Source organism: Oryx dammah, unplaced genomic scaffold (genome assembly GCF_014754425.2).
Source record: "Oryx dammah isolate SB20612 unplaced genomic scaffold, SCBI_Odam_1.1 HiC_scaffold_2, whole genome shotgun sequence".
Lineage (NCBI taxonomy): Eukaryota > Metazoa > Chordata > Mammalia > Artiodactyla > Bovidae > Oryx > Oryx dammah.
Genome location: NW_024070186.1, coordinates 46,598,944 through 46,613,267, shown reverse-complemented (window position 1 = coordinate 46,613,267; position 14,324 = coordinate 46,598,944). Strand labels below are relative to the sequence as shown.

Here is a 14,324-nt window from a genome sequence, read left to right as displayed (position 1 = left end):
ATTGTCACCTCCTTTATGATGATGACCAACAATGCTTTTCTAGACCTTTTCAAGGACCTTGTAATAGGTCTTTCTGCTTTCATTTTGCCCTGCCCTCTTCAACCTATTTTCCACACAGTAGTCAGAGTGATTCTCTAAAAATAAGTCAAATCATGTCACTCCCTTGTTGAATATTGCCAGGTAGCTTTTCACCACACCTAGAAAACAATCCAAAGTCTTTTAAAAAAATTATTTATTTTTGGTTGTACTGGTTCTTCACTGATGTGCATGGGCTCTCTCTAGTTGTAGTGAGCAAGGGCTACTCTCTAGTTGTGGAGTGAGGGCCTCTCATTGTGATGGCTCCTCTTGTTGTGGAGCACAGGCTGTAGGGTGCCTGGGCTTTAGTAGTTGCACACACAGACTCAGTAGTTGTGGCTCCTGGGCTTAGTTGCTCCACAGTATGCGGAATCTTACTGGATCATGGATTGAACCTGTGTCCTCTGCAATGGTAGGTGGATTCTTATCCACTGTGCCACCAGGGAAGTCCAACAATCCAATGTCTTCATTGTTTTTCAGTCGCTAAATCTTGTCCGACTCTTTGCAACTCCTGACTGAAGCATATCAGGCTCCTCTGTCTTCCACTGTCTCCTGGAGTTTGCTCAAATTCATGTCCATTGAGTTGGTGATACTATCTAACCATCTTATCCTCTGTCACCCCCTTTTCCTTTTGCCTTCAGTCTTTCCCAGCATCAAGGTCTTTTCCAATGAGTTGGCTCTTCACATCAAGTGGCCAAAGTATTGGAGCTTCGGTTTCAACATCAGTCTCTCCAATGAATATTCAGAGTTGATTTCCTTTAGGATTTACTGGTTTGATCTCCTTGCAGTCCAAGGGACGCTCAGAAGAGAAGCCAAAGTTGGAAGATGTCCAAAGTCTTTAATGCCTTCAAAGATTCAACATGAATTGGCCCCTCCAACCTTGCTTCCTACCATGCCCTCCTTGCTCACTAAGCTCCAGCAATGCTTGCTGACTTCCTTGTGGTTTCTCAAAGGTTCCCAGGATGCTTCTTGCCACAGGGCCTTTGCACTTCCTATTCACTCTGGAATGTTCTTTTTCTTACTTCAGGTCTGCTTGAATATTATCTTCTCAGAGAGACCTCTGACCATCCCATCGAATATAACACTTCATATATATGTAGGTGTGTGAGTATATATATATTCTACTTCAGTAGAAAAAGATTAAAAAACAAAAACAACCAACTGTATTTGGCTGGATGTAGATTCTGTGGGTTCACTGAAGAGTACTCCTTTTGTTTGGACTTGAAGAATAAACAGAAATGTTTCAGGTACCTGTTACTAAAATTTAAGCTAGAATCTGCTTTGTCTTTAAAATTTTCTCTAATCTTAAAAAATATCTCATTAAGTTTCACATTCTGTTGTTTATTTGCTGTACTTATAACTTTCCTGTTTTTTCTTCTATAACTTTGTCCTTTATCCTTTCCTCTGCTTCCCTATCTGTCAGGTCCTCTATATCATTTACTCTTTTCCATTATTTTAAATTATTAAAAAAATTAGTTTATTATACATAGTTAAAGATTAAAATAATACTATAACATTATAATGAAATAAAGCATTTACTTCTTCACACTTTCAGGTTCTGCCTCCCAGGAACAATCATTTTCAGGTTTTTAAGCTGTTTCTAATGATATTTATATCCATAGTCCTAAATAATGTTATTATATAGCTACCTCATGGTTTTCAATTTTGAAGTCATTATCTACTGATTTCATAGAATGAAAGATGAAGATTTAGCTTCCTTACAGTTGTTTCACCTTCCATTAGAAGATGTTTCTGCTCCCCGAGGAGAGGCTCCTATCACAATTTTATTGAAAAACCTTCCCAATTTCTACCACAATTTTTAGTCAAATCTATATTCTCCCTTATATGATTATAGTATATAAGTATATGTACACCTTAGCCATGCAGTGTGCTATGATTACATTTCCTTTCTTTCACAGTTCCCTTCTGGAGTCTATTATTATCCCATTATTTATCTGCTTAGTTTTCTAGGTGTTGATAACCAACTTTTCATCAAATCTACTTACAGAAGTGTAAATATCCTCTCAACACATTTAAGCACTCCATGTAATCTATCCATTCTCTTTCTTTTTTCCCTCAGAGACATACTTCTAAAAATCTGCCATTCTTTTACTGAACTCAGTCTGGTTATTTTCTAAGTCTGCTGCACTGCTGTCATCCTTGGATTTCTTTCCACCATCGTCCTGGTCCTGGGGATTCCCACTATCTCTCTCCTGTGTTGGAATGCTCATTTCCTGATTCCTGTGTCTTCTCCTTTCTTAGTTTACTCCCTCATTGTGGAGCTTCCTGAGAAAGGCTGCAAGGGAAGTACAAGGAGGGGCGACCTTGTCCAAGGTAAGGAGCAGCAGCTGCACTTTGCTGGAGCAGCCGTGAAGAGATACCCCACGTTCAAGGTAAGAGAAACCCAAGTAAGACAGTAGGTGTTGCAGGAGGGCATCAGAGGGCAGGCACACATAAACCATAATCACAGAAAACGAGCCAAGCTGAACACATGGACCAAGCCTTGTCTAACTCAATGAAACTAAGCCATGCCATGTGGGGCCACCCAAGATGGGTGGGTCATGGTGTAGAGGTCTGACAGAATGTAGTCCACTGGAGAAGGGAATGGCAAACCACTTCAGTATTCTTGCCTTGAGAACCCCATGAACAGTATGAAAAGGCAAAATAGTAGGATACTGAAAGAGGAACTCCCCAGGTCAGTAGGTGCCCAATATGCTACTGGAGATCAGTGGAGAAATAACTCCAGAAAGAATGAAGGGATGGAGCCAAAGCAAAAACAATACCCAGTTGTGGATGTGACTGGTGATAGAAACAAGGTCCGATTCTGTAAAGAGCAATGTTGCAGAAGAACCTGGAATGTTAGGTCCATTAGTCAAGGCAAATTGGAAGTGGTCAAACAGGAGATGGCAAGAGTGAATGTTGACATTCTAGGAATCAGCGAACTACAATGGGCTGGAATGGGTGAATTTAACTCAGATGACCATTATATCTACTACTGTGGGCAGGAATCCCTTAGAGAAATGCAGTAGCCATCATGGTCAACAAAAGAGTCCGAAATGCAGTACTTGGATACAATCTCAAAAATGACAGAATGATCTTGTTCATTCAATATCACGGTGATCCAAGCCTATGCCCCAACCAGTAATGCTGAAGAAGCTGACGTTGAATGGTTCTTTGAAGACTTACAAGACCTTTTAGAACTAACACCCCAAAAAAGATGTCCTTTTCATTATAGGGGACTGGAATGCAAAAGTAGGAAGTCAAGAAACACCCCGAGTAACAGGCAAATGTGGCCTTGGAGTACGGAATGAAGTAGGGCAAATTCTAATAGAGTTTGCCAAGAGAATACACTGGTCATAGCAAACACCGTCTTCCAACAACACAAGAGAAGACTCTACACATGGACATCACCAGATGGTCAACACCAAAATCAGATTGATTATATTCTTTGCAGCCAAAGATGGAGAAGCTCTATATAGTCAGCAAAAAAAAAGACCGGGAGCTGACTGTGGGTCAGATCATGAACTCCTTATTGCTAAATTCAGACATAAATTGAAGAAAGTAGGGAAAACCACTAGACCATTCATTTCAGTTCAGTTCAGTTCAGTCACTCAGTCGTGTCTGACTCTTTGCGACCTCATGAATCGCAGCACGCCAGGCCTCCCTGTCCATCACCATCTCCCGGAGCTCACTCAGACTCATGTCCATCGAGTCTGTGATGCCATCCAGCCATCTCATCCTCGGTCATCCCCTTCTCCTCTTGCCCCCAATCCCTCCCAGCATCAGAATCTTTTCCAATGAGTCAACTCTTTGCATGAGGTGGCCAAAGTACTGGAGCTTCAGCTTCAGCATAATTCCTTCCAAAGAAATCCCAGGGTTGATCTCTTCCAGAATGGACTGGTTGGATCTCCTTGCAGTCCAAGGGACTCTCAAGAGTCTTCTCCAACACCACAGTTCAAAAGCATCAATTCTTCGGTGCTCAACCTTCTTCACAGTCCAACTCTCACATCCATACATGACCACAGGAAAAACCATAGCCTTGACTAGACAGACCTTAGTTGGCAAAGTAATGTCTCTGCTTTTGAATATACTGTCTAGGCTGGTCATAACTTTTCTTCCAAGAAGTAAGTGTCTTTTAATTTCATGGCTGCAATCACCATCTGCAGTGATTTTGGAGCCCCCAAAAATAAAGTCTGACACTGTTTCCACTGTTTCCCCATCTATTTCCCATGAAGTGATGGGACCGGATGCCATGATCTTCGTTTTCTGAATGTTGAGCTTTAAGCCAACTTTTTCACTCTCCTCTTTCACTTTCATCAAGAGGCTTTTTAGTTCCTCTTCACTTTCTGCCATAAGGGTGGTGTCATCTGCATATGTGAGGTTATTGATATTTCTCCCAGCAATCTTGATTCCAGCTTGTGTTTCTTCCAGTCCAGCGTTTCTCATGATGTACTCTTCATAGAAGTTAAATAAGCAGGGTGACAATATACAGCCTTGACATACTCCTTTTCCTATTTGGAACCAGTCTGTTGTTCCATGTCCAGTTCTAACTGTTGCTTCCTGACCTGCATATAGGTTTCTCAAGAGGCAGGTCAGGTGGTCTGGTATTCTCATCGCTTGAAGAATTTTCCACAGTTTATTGTGATCCACACAGTCAAAGGCTTTGGCATAGTCAATAAAGCAGAAATAGATGTTTTTCTGGAACTCTCTTGCTTTTTCCATGATCCAGCAGATGTTGGCAATTTGATCTCTGGTTCCTCTGCCTTGTCTAAAACCAGCTTGAACATCGGGGAGTTCACGGTTCACGTATTGCTGAAGCCTGGTTTGGAGAATTTTGAGCATTACTTTACTAGCATGTGAGATGAGTGCAATTGTGCGGTAGTTTGAGCATTCTTTGGCATTGCCTTCTTTGGGATTGGAATGAAAACTAACCTTTTCCAGTCCTGTGGCCACTGCTGAGTTTTCCAAATTTGCTGGCATATTGAGTGCAGCACTTTCACAGCATCATCTTTCAGGATTTGAAATAGCTCAACTGGAATTCCATCACCTCCACTAGCTTTGTTCGTAGTGATGCTTTCTAAGGCCCACTTGACTTCACATTCCAAGATGTCTGGCTCTAGATGAGTGATCGCACCATTGGGATTATCCAGGTCGTGAAAATCTTTTTTGTACATTTCTTCTGTGTATTCTTGCCACCTCTTCTTAATATCTTCTGCTTCTTTTAGGTCCATACCATTTCTGTCCTTTATCAAGTCCATCTTTGCATGAAATGTTCCCTTGGTATCTCTAATTTCTTGAAGAGATCTCTAGTCTTTCCCATTCTGTTCTTTCTTCTATTTGCATTGATCGCTGAAGAAGGCTTTCTTATGTCTTCTTGCTATTCTTTGGAACTCTGCATTCAGATGCTTATATCTTTCCTTTTCTCCTTTGCTTTTCACCTGTCTTCTTTTCACAGCTATTTGTAAGTCCTCCCCAGATAGCCATTTTGCTTTTTTTGCATTTCTTTTCCATGGGGATGGTCTTGATCATTTTCTGCTGTACAATGTCATGAACCTCATTCCATAGTTCACCAGGCACTCTGTCTATCAGATCTAGGCCCTAAAATCTATCTCTCACTTCCACTGTGTAATCATAAGGGATTTTATTTAAGTCATACCTGAATGGTCTAGTGGTTTTCCCTATTTTCTTCAATTTGAGTCTGAATTTGGTAATAAGGAGTTCATGATCTGAGCTACAGTCAGCTCCTGTTCTTGTTTTTGTTGACTGTATAGAGCTTCACCATCTTTGGCTGCAAAGAATATAATCAATCTGATTTTGGTGTTGACCATCTGATGATGTCATGTGTAGAGTCTTCTCTTGTGTTTTTGGAAGAGGGTGTTTGCTGTGACCAGTGCATTTTCTTGGCAAAACTCTATTAGTCTTTGCCCTGCTTCACTCTCCATTCCAAGGCCAAATTTGCCTGTTACTCGAGGTGTTTCTTGACTTCCTACTTTGGCATTCCAGTCCCCTATAATGAAAAGGACATCTTTTTTTGGGTGTTAGTTCTAAAAGGTCTTGTAGGTCTTCATAAAACCGTTCAACTTCAGCTTCTTCAGCGTTACTGGTTGGGGCATAGACTTGGATAACTCTGATATTGAATGGTTTGCCTTGGAGACGAACAGAGATCATTCTGTCGTTTTTGAGATTGCATCCAAGTACTGCATTTCAGACTCTTCTGTTGACTATGATGGCTACTCCATTTCTTCTGAGGGATTCCTGCCCGCAGTAATAGATATAATGGTCATCTGAGTTAAATTCACCCGTTCCAGTCCATTGTAGTTCGCTGATTCCTAGAATGTTGACGTTCACCCTTGCCATCTCTTGTTTGACCACTTCCAGTTTGCCTTGATTCATGGACCTGACATTCCAGGTTCCTATGCAATATTGCTCTTTACAGCATCGGATCTTGCTTCTATTACCAGTCCCACCCACAACTGGGTATTGTTTTTGCTTTAGCTCCATCCCTTCATTCTTTCTGGAGTTATTTCTCCACTGATCTCCAGTAGCATATTGGGCACCTAATGACCTGGGGAGTTCCTCTTTTGGTATCCTATCTTTTTGCCTTTTCATTCTGTTCATGGAGGTATGACCTAAATCAAATCCCTTAGGATTATACAGTGGAAGTGAGAAACAGATTTAAGGGACTAGATCTGATAGACTGAGTACCTGATGAACTATGGACGGAGGTTTGTGACATAGTATAGGAGACAGGGATCAAGACCATCCCCATGGAAAAGAAATGCAAAAAAGCAAAATGGCGTTCTGACGAGGCCTTACAAATAGCTGTGAAAAGAAGAGAAGCGAAAAGCAAAGGAGAAAAGGAAAGATATAAGCATCTGAATGCAGAGTTCCAAAGAATAGCAAGGAGAGATAAGAAAGCCTTCTTCAGCGATCAATGCAAAGAAACAGAGGAAAACAACAGAATGAGAAGACTAGAGATCTCTTCAAGAAAATTAGAGATACCAAGGGAACAATTCATTAAAGATGGGCTGGATAAAGGGCAGAAATGGTAGGGACCCAACAGAGGCAGAAGATATTAAGAAGAGGTTGCAAGAATACACAGAAGAACTATACAAAAAAGATCTTCATGACCCAGATAATCATGATGGTGTGATCACTCACCTAGAGCCAGACATTCTGGAATGTGAAGTCAAGGGGCCTTAGAAAGCATCACTATGGACAAAGCTAGTGGAGGTGATGGAATTCCAGTTGAGCTCTTTCAAATCCTGAAAGATGATGCTGTGAAAGTGCTGCACTCAATATGACAGCAAATTTGGAAAACTCAGCAGTGGCCACAGGACTGGAAAAGGTCAGTTTTCATTCCAATCTCAAGGAAAGGCAATGCCAAAGAATGCTCAAACTACCACACAATTGCACTCATCTCACAACTAGTAAAGTAATGCTCAAAATTCTCCAAACCAGGCTTCAGCAATACATGAACCGTGAACTCCCTGATGTTCAAGCTGGTTTTAGAAAAGGCAGAGAGGAACCAGAGATCAAATTGCCAACATCTGATAGATCATCAAAAAAGCAAGATAGTTCCAGAAAAGCATCTATTTCTGCTTTATTTACAATGCCAAAGCCTTTGACTGTGTGGATCACAATAAACTGTGGAAAATTCTTCAAGAGATGGGAATACCAGACCACCTAACCTGCCTCTTGAGAAATCTGTATGCAGGTCAGGAAGCAACAGTTAGAACTGGACATGGAACAACCGACTGGCTCCAAGTAGGAAAAGGAGTATGTCAAGGCTGTATATTGTCACCCTGCTTATTTAACTTCTATGAAGAGTACATCATGAGAAACACTGGGCTGGAAGAAGCACAAGCTGGAATCAAGATTGCCAGAAGAAATATCAATAATCTCAGATATGCAATGACACCACCCTATGGCAGAGAGTGAAGAGGAACTAAAAAGCCTCTTGATGAAAGTGAAAGAGGAGAGTGAAAAAGTTGGCTTAAAGCTCAACATTCAGAAAACGAAGATCATGGCATCTGGTCCCATCACTTCATGGGAAATAGATGGGGAAACAGTGGAAACAGTGTGAGGCTTTATATTTTGGGGTCCCAAAATCACTGCAGATGGTGACTGCAGCCATGAAATTAAAAGACGCTTACTCTAGTCAAGGCTATGGTTTTTCCAGTGATCATATATGGAAATGAGACTTGGACTGTGAGGAAAGCTGAAGAATTGATGCTTTTGAACTGTGGTGTTGGAGAAGACTCTTGAGAGTCCCTTGGACTGCAAGGAGATCCAACCAGTCCATTCTGAAGGAGATCAGCCCTGGGATACCTTTGGAAGGAATGATGCTAAAGCTGAAGCTCCAGTACTTTGGCCACCTCATGCAAAGAGTTGACTCATTGGAAAAGACTTTGTTGCTGGGAGGGATTGGGGATAGGAGGAGAAGGGGACTACATAGGATGAGATGGCTGGATGGCATCACTGATTCAATGGACATGAGTTTGGGTAAACTCTGGGAGTTGTGATGGACAGGGAGGCCTGGTGTGCTGCGATTCATGGGTCACAAAGAGTCGGACATGACTGAGCAATTGAACTGAACTGAACTGAATGTCTGAAAATATCTTTGACACCATTTGGCAAGATATAGAATCCTAGATTGGAAATAATTTTCCTTAATGTTTTAATTCTTTATGTTTATCCTTAACATAGTGGCAGTTCATGATGAAGTGTTTTGGTATGTTTGCTTTGCCATCCATCATGCTGAGTGGGCTTGTTCAATATAGAAATCCCCTTCAGTACTTAGAAAATTTATTTTTGGAGTAGATTAATTCCTGGTTAGTTTTCTCCCTTCCATTTTCTCTGTTCTCTCTTTCTGGAACTCCTATTAATGAAGTATTAGATATCCTGGCTTGATCCTCTAATATTCTTTTCTTCTCTCCATCTTTTTACCTTTTCTTCTACTTTCTGTGTTATTTCTTCATTTTTATCATTTAAGCCAAATATTATATTTTTTATTTCAGTTCTTGTATTTTGATTCTCATTTCTCTTCTCTTTTTATAGCCCTCTGTTCATGTTTCATGGATATAATATCTTCTCTTTTGTCTCTAAGGATAAGAATTATGCTCTTTTTTGACACTTTTTCTTCCCACATTGTTCTTTTTTTGCTTATTTGTTTGATCCTGATTCTGTCTTTCATATTAGAAATGTTCCTCAAATGATAGGTTATTTCTGACTTTTTGTGTTTAAAAATGAGTCTTCAAAATGTTACTGGAAACTCTGTGTGCCTACTAGGTAAGGGCTTGTTTACTGGTATATGTTTCATGGACATGCATATAACTTTTAATTAAAAGTTATTTAGTGCTCAGAGGTACTAATAGTTGTTGGTACCCAGAGGTATTTTCTTTTTTTAAACTTTCTTTAATCAGTTAATCAGTGTCTTACAGTTTTTAGTGTATAAGTCTTTCAATTCATTGGTTAAGTTTATTCCTAAGCCAGAGGTATCTTCTTTTGAGCTAGCTCATTTTACCACAGAGGGCTCCTCCAGTTTCCTGGGTATTGATGTATAAGCTTGGTTGTCTGTGTTCTGGGAAGTGAGTGGGTGACAGGGACTGGGAGGTCCCACCCTGAAATATACAGACCTTCACTCTAGCTCTTGCCTTATATCATATCCTGCTTTTGTGTATCCTCAAGTCCAAAGACTCTTGCATTCAGGTTTTCTAGAGTGTAAACCTTTAGTATCCTGCCAGGATGGTAGGTGGAGCCTGCCTGGGGTTGCAGAGTGCATCTAAGCATCTGTTTGCACCTTTAAAAAACATTCCAACAGCCCTGTTTTCAGATCTACTCTTCTCTCCCACTTTGAGAGATATCTGGTGAGCCTTTCTAATGTGATTCGGTTTGGAATCACATCCTTTTTAGGATTCCATGCACTCCCACACTCTCCACAAGCATTAGGTTTCAATATCCATAGCCTGCTGATTATCTCTCATCCATACCTTACTTTCGGTTTTCCAAATTTTGGTCAACATTTTTTTCATCAAATGTCATCTCCTTTCCTGTTCTTTTTACCTTATGTATTTATTCACTTTTAATTAATTTAGTGTCATTTTAGTGGTATTTGGGGATGGACACAGAGATAAACATATTCATTTAATCATTCATATTTAACCAAAAGCATTACCTTCTATTTTTGAATATCTTTCATCTTCATTAGATAACTATAGGAAGTGGGAGAATTTAAAACTTTTGCCCCTTATGTTTTCTTTATCTATAGTTTTAAGTCAACAAAAATATTGAACTCTCTGTACTGGCTTTACTTTGATCTATTTTTCACATTCTCCTTTTGGATCCAAGGCCCCAAACAATGGAGCCACACTGTCTTGGTAGAGCTCATATGGAGCTAGTAAGGAAGAAAAACTGGCAGCAAAAAGCATGGGATCTATTTTAAGCTGGTTTTAAATGATACTGTCCTGTTCTCTAACATATTATGTTTCCTTTCTGGCTTCTTATTTTTTTTAAACTGTTCCAATTTTTGATGCCTGTGTCTTTTCCCTGTAAAGAATTTCAGGAGCCCCTTTTTTACATTTAAATTTCCCATATAGTTTTACTTCCTATTTTTTCTCTTCTTATTGACCTGAACCTTTTGTTGCCTCACCTTCTTGACCCTTGTCTCTGTGGCAGCACTCCACTAATCCCTGCTCCATGAAGGAAATCCATTTTGCCCTTTCGAGGCTATGGCTTTCCTCCTATCCTTGAGAACTTTCTTTACACAATTAAAAACACCTATTTTCTGGCCTCCTGAATGAAAGTGGGGTTTTCCTCTCCTTAATTAGCTTTCTTATTAGACTATTAATTTATCTTCTTTCAAATGGGAGTTTATTCTCCACTTAAATGAGGCTTTTTTCCTCCAGAACCTGAGAAATTTCAAGTGTCTGGAATGCATGGTCACAAAAAGTAGTACTTTTTACTTTACATGCTAACAACCTCAGTTCTTTCTGGCTCATAATTCCTATCACTTGTATTAATTCATTTCCAATTTAATAAGAATGTTCTGGACTTTAGCATTCTTAAACAGAGAAGCAGTCTTAATTATTTACTCTTATAGTTCAGTCGTAATTGTCTAACTTCTAGGGAAGTCTGCTCTCAGCCATGTCCCAAGATAACTTTACTTTTGCTACAATCCCTTTCTATTTCCCAGTAATGATCTATGATCATTTATATTCCAACTCAGTATCTTGTCTCTTTCCAAAGTCTGCATGTAAAAAAATTTCATCTCTGAGTGGTTTCCTGTTTCAACCAACAAGCAGGAAGAATTCCAAATGTAGCTGCTTTTGTGTGAAAAAGATACTCAGTCTTCACTTTTAGTCTAGCTTCTTTTGCCAAAGTTACCTTCAGAGGCCCTGAGTTGGCAAACTATAAAATGGCCCCTGGTTATCCCTGCCCTCTTGCTATTCACAGCCTTCTGCAACCCCTTTGAGTTGAGTGTGGCCTGGAATTGTTGTTTCATCTCTAATGAATAGAACGCAGCAAAAGCAGTGGGATGCCACTTCTGAGATTAAGTTAGAGAAACTGCGGCTTCTATCTTGGGCACCCTCTCTTGAACTCTCTCTTTCTTACTCGCTTGTTTTGAGAGAGACTAGCTGCCATGTTGCCAGGCTCTTCTATGGAAAAGTTCATGTTGGAAGGACGTGAGGGGGTCTTCTCTTCCCCTTCTTCAGCCAACATTGAACTGAGGCTCTCAGCCCAACAACCATGAGGAAGTAAATCCTGTTGACAACTACATAAGTGAGCTTGGAAGTCAACCTGCCCCCAGTTGAGCCTTTTAATGAGACTGCAGCAGCTGACACCCTAACACCAACCTCATGAGAGGTACTGAGCAAGAGGCATCCAGCTAAGCCGCACGTTCAGATCTCTGACACTCAGAAATAAATGTTCCCTGTTTGAAGCCACTGATTTTGATGACAATTTGTTATATAACAATACGTAACTAATGCAAATCCTATGGCCAGATTGTTAACTTTTAGTCTGTGTTTTTTACATGGGAAATTTCTTTTTAGGTCATTCTTGCCTCTGGATATTACTTTAACTGCTCAACATAATATTTTCTCTAAATTCCTCTTTGAAAGCAGGGAATGGCAGTTGTCAGTCATGTTCATAATTGCATATTGATGACTAGCACAGTGCCTTGCACTTGAATATAGGCACTGGACTATTATATATTTCCTGGATTTGACCCTTTATAGTCTTTTCTAGTTTATAAATTCTGAGAATAAATAAATTATAAATAACTTATCACTTTCCATATTGCCATTTCTTTTGGAGATTTAAGAGTTAGAAAACCTGCTGGTCTAGTTACTTTGGGCTTTCTCTCCTTTAACCTGCTGTTCCACCTCTAGAACTTCAACACTGCTGTCTTAGTTGAAGCATCACCTCTCTCCTTCTCCAGCAGAGCTGAGACCATGTGTATGCTGGCTCTTCCCACTCCTGCCTGGACTGGAGAAGCAGCCCCCTTTTCCAAGGGAGGTTGTGGTGCTGTGTTCCAACAGGAGACATTCAATCACACAACACCCTAACCATCTGGTAGAGTAAAGCATTAGTGTGTTTATCATTATTCTAAAAGTAAGAGAGAGAGGGAGAGGGTGTATGTATGTGTGTGTGTGTGGGTGTGTATGTGTATGTATGTGTGTGTATGTGTGTGTGTGTGTGTATTCTGGAGATTTGAGTGTCAAGCCTTAAGTCACTGTGAAATTTAGAAGTAGAATCACTAAAATTCAAGTATCCTAAAAGAGGAAATATAGAGATTCATGGAGATGAAATTTAGAGATCCAAATCTAAGAAATTCAAATTTGAATCTTGGCTCCACCATGCTGGGTCATCTTAGAAATTATTCAAACATCTTGAGTCAGTTTCTCATCTGTAACATGGAAGTAATTCCTACTTTAATAGGGTTTTTAGGTATTATTCTTGATCCAATATTCTGTTCATTCCACATTTTAACTTAAAATTTCTTTGCAGTAGGTTCAGTTCATAATTATAATGATGGTATAAACTTTGAATTTTGGTTGACAATTTGCAAATAGCAAGAAAACATGGTATATTTGTTAATAATCAATATTACCACTAGCACTTTCCTTTTATTCATCTTTAAAACACCAATGAAACCAAAAAATATTATTTATCACTAACATTCAGAATATTCCTCCATTTGCCTTTATTTGCTTTACTGTCATAAATAGGATCAAATATTCTAGTATGACAATATTCTAATTCTTGGCTATTGGAAAATTGCCCCACTGTTTTAATAAGTTTGGGTTACTACAACAAAATACCAGAGGCTGCATAGTTCAAACAACAAATATTATTTCTCAAAGTTTTGGAGACTGTGAAGTTCAAGATCAAAGTGCCAACAGATTTGGTGTCTGGTAAGGACCCTGATTCAAAATGGCCATTCTCTTATTGTGTCCTCACATGGTGAAAGGGGTGAGGAAGCTTTCTTTCATAAGAGCACTAATTCCATTCAGGAGATTAGCTCATCTCTCAAGACACAATCACCTCTGGCAGATCCATCTCCACACATCACACTAGTGATTATATTTAACATATGAATTTGGGAAGACATTCAGTCCATAGCATCCACCATTTCTAAAATGGTCAGCAGTTCAGAAATAAGATTTTATTAGGAAAACAAAATTCAAATCAAAATGAGTCTGTTGTTGTTTAGTTGCTAAGTTGCGTCCAACTCTTTGCAACCCCATGGACTGTATCCTGCCAGGCTCCTCTGCCCATGGGATTTCCTAGGCAAGCACTGAAGTGGGTTGCCATTTCCTTCTCCAGGGGATCTTCTTGACCTAGGGACTGGACCTGAGTCTCCTGCATTGCAGGTGGATTCTTTACCACTAAGCCACCAGGGAAGCCCCAAAATAAGTATGTTGTTGTTCTGTCGCCTAGTCATATCTGACTCTTTGTGATTCCATGGACTGCAACATGCCAGGCCTCCCGGTCCCTCACCATCTCCCAAAGTTTGCTGATGCCATAGACATGAACTTGTCCACTCCTGTTTAAATAAAACACTGCTGAAATAATCGTGCATACACAGGAAAGAAGACAAATACATTATCTTACAACTTTAGAATGACAGAAAAATAAAACCCTAAAGAACAACTGTATTTAAAATATACTGTCTAAAATATTAAACAGCAAGTACTCTAAAAGTTTCTTTGGCAAAAATGTAATGTTTCAACAAATAAGACATA

The 14,324-nt window shown here is 39.7% G+C and overlaps 1 protein-coding gene across 1 annotated transcript in view; it reads right to left on the bottom strand.

Moving 5' to 3' along the window:
* The window catches only part of LEKR1 (leucine, glutamate and lysine rich 1), a 227,900-nt gene that overhangs the window by 7,983 nt on the left and 205,593 nt on the right, over positions 1-14,324 (bottom strand). The gene's annotated exons all lie outside the window — the stretch shown is intronic.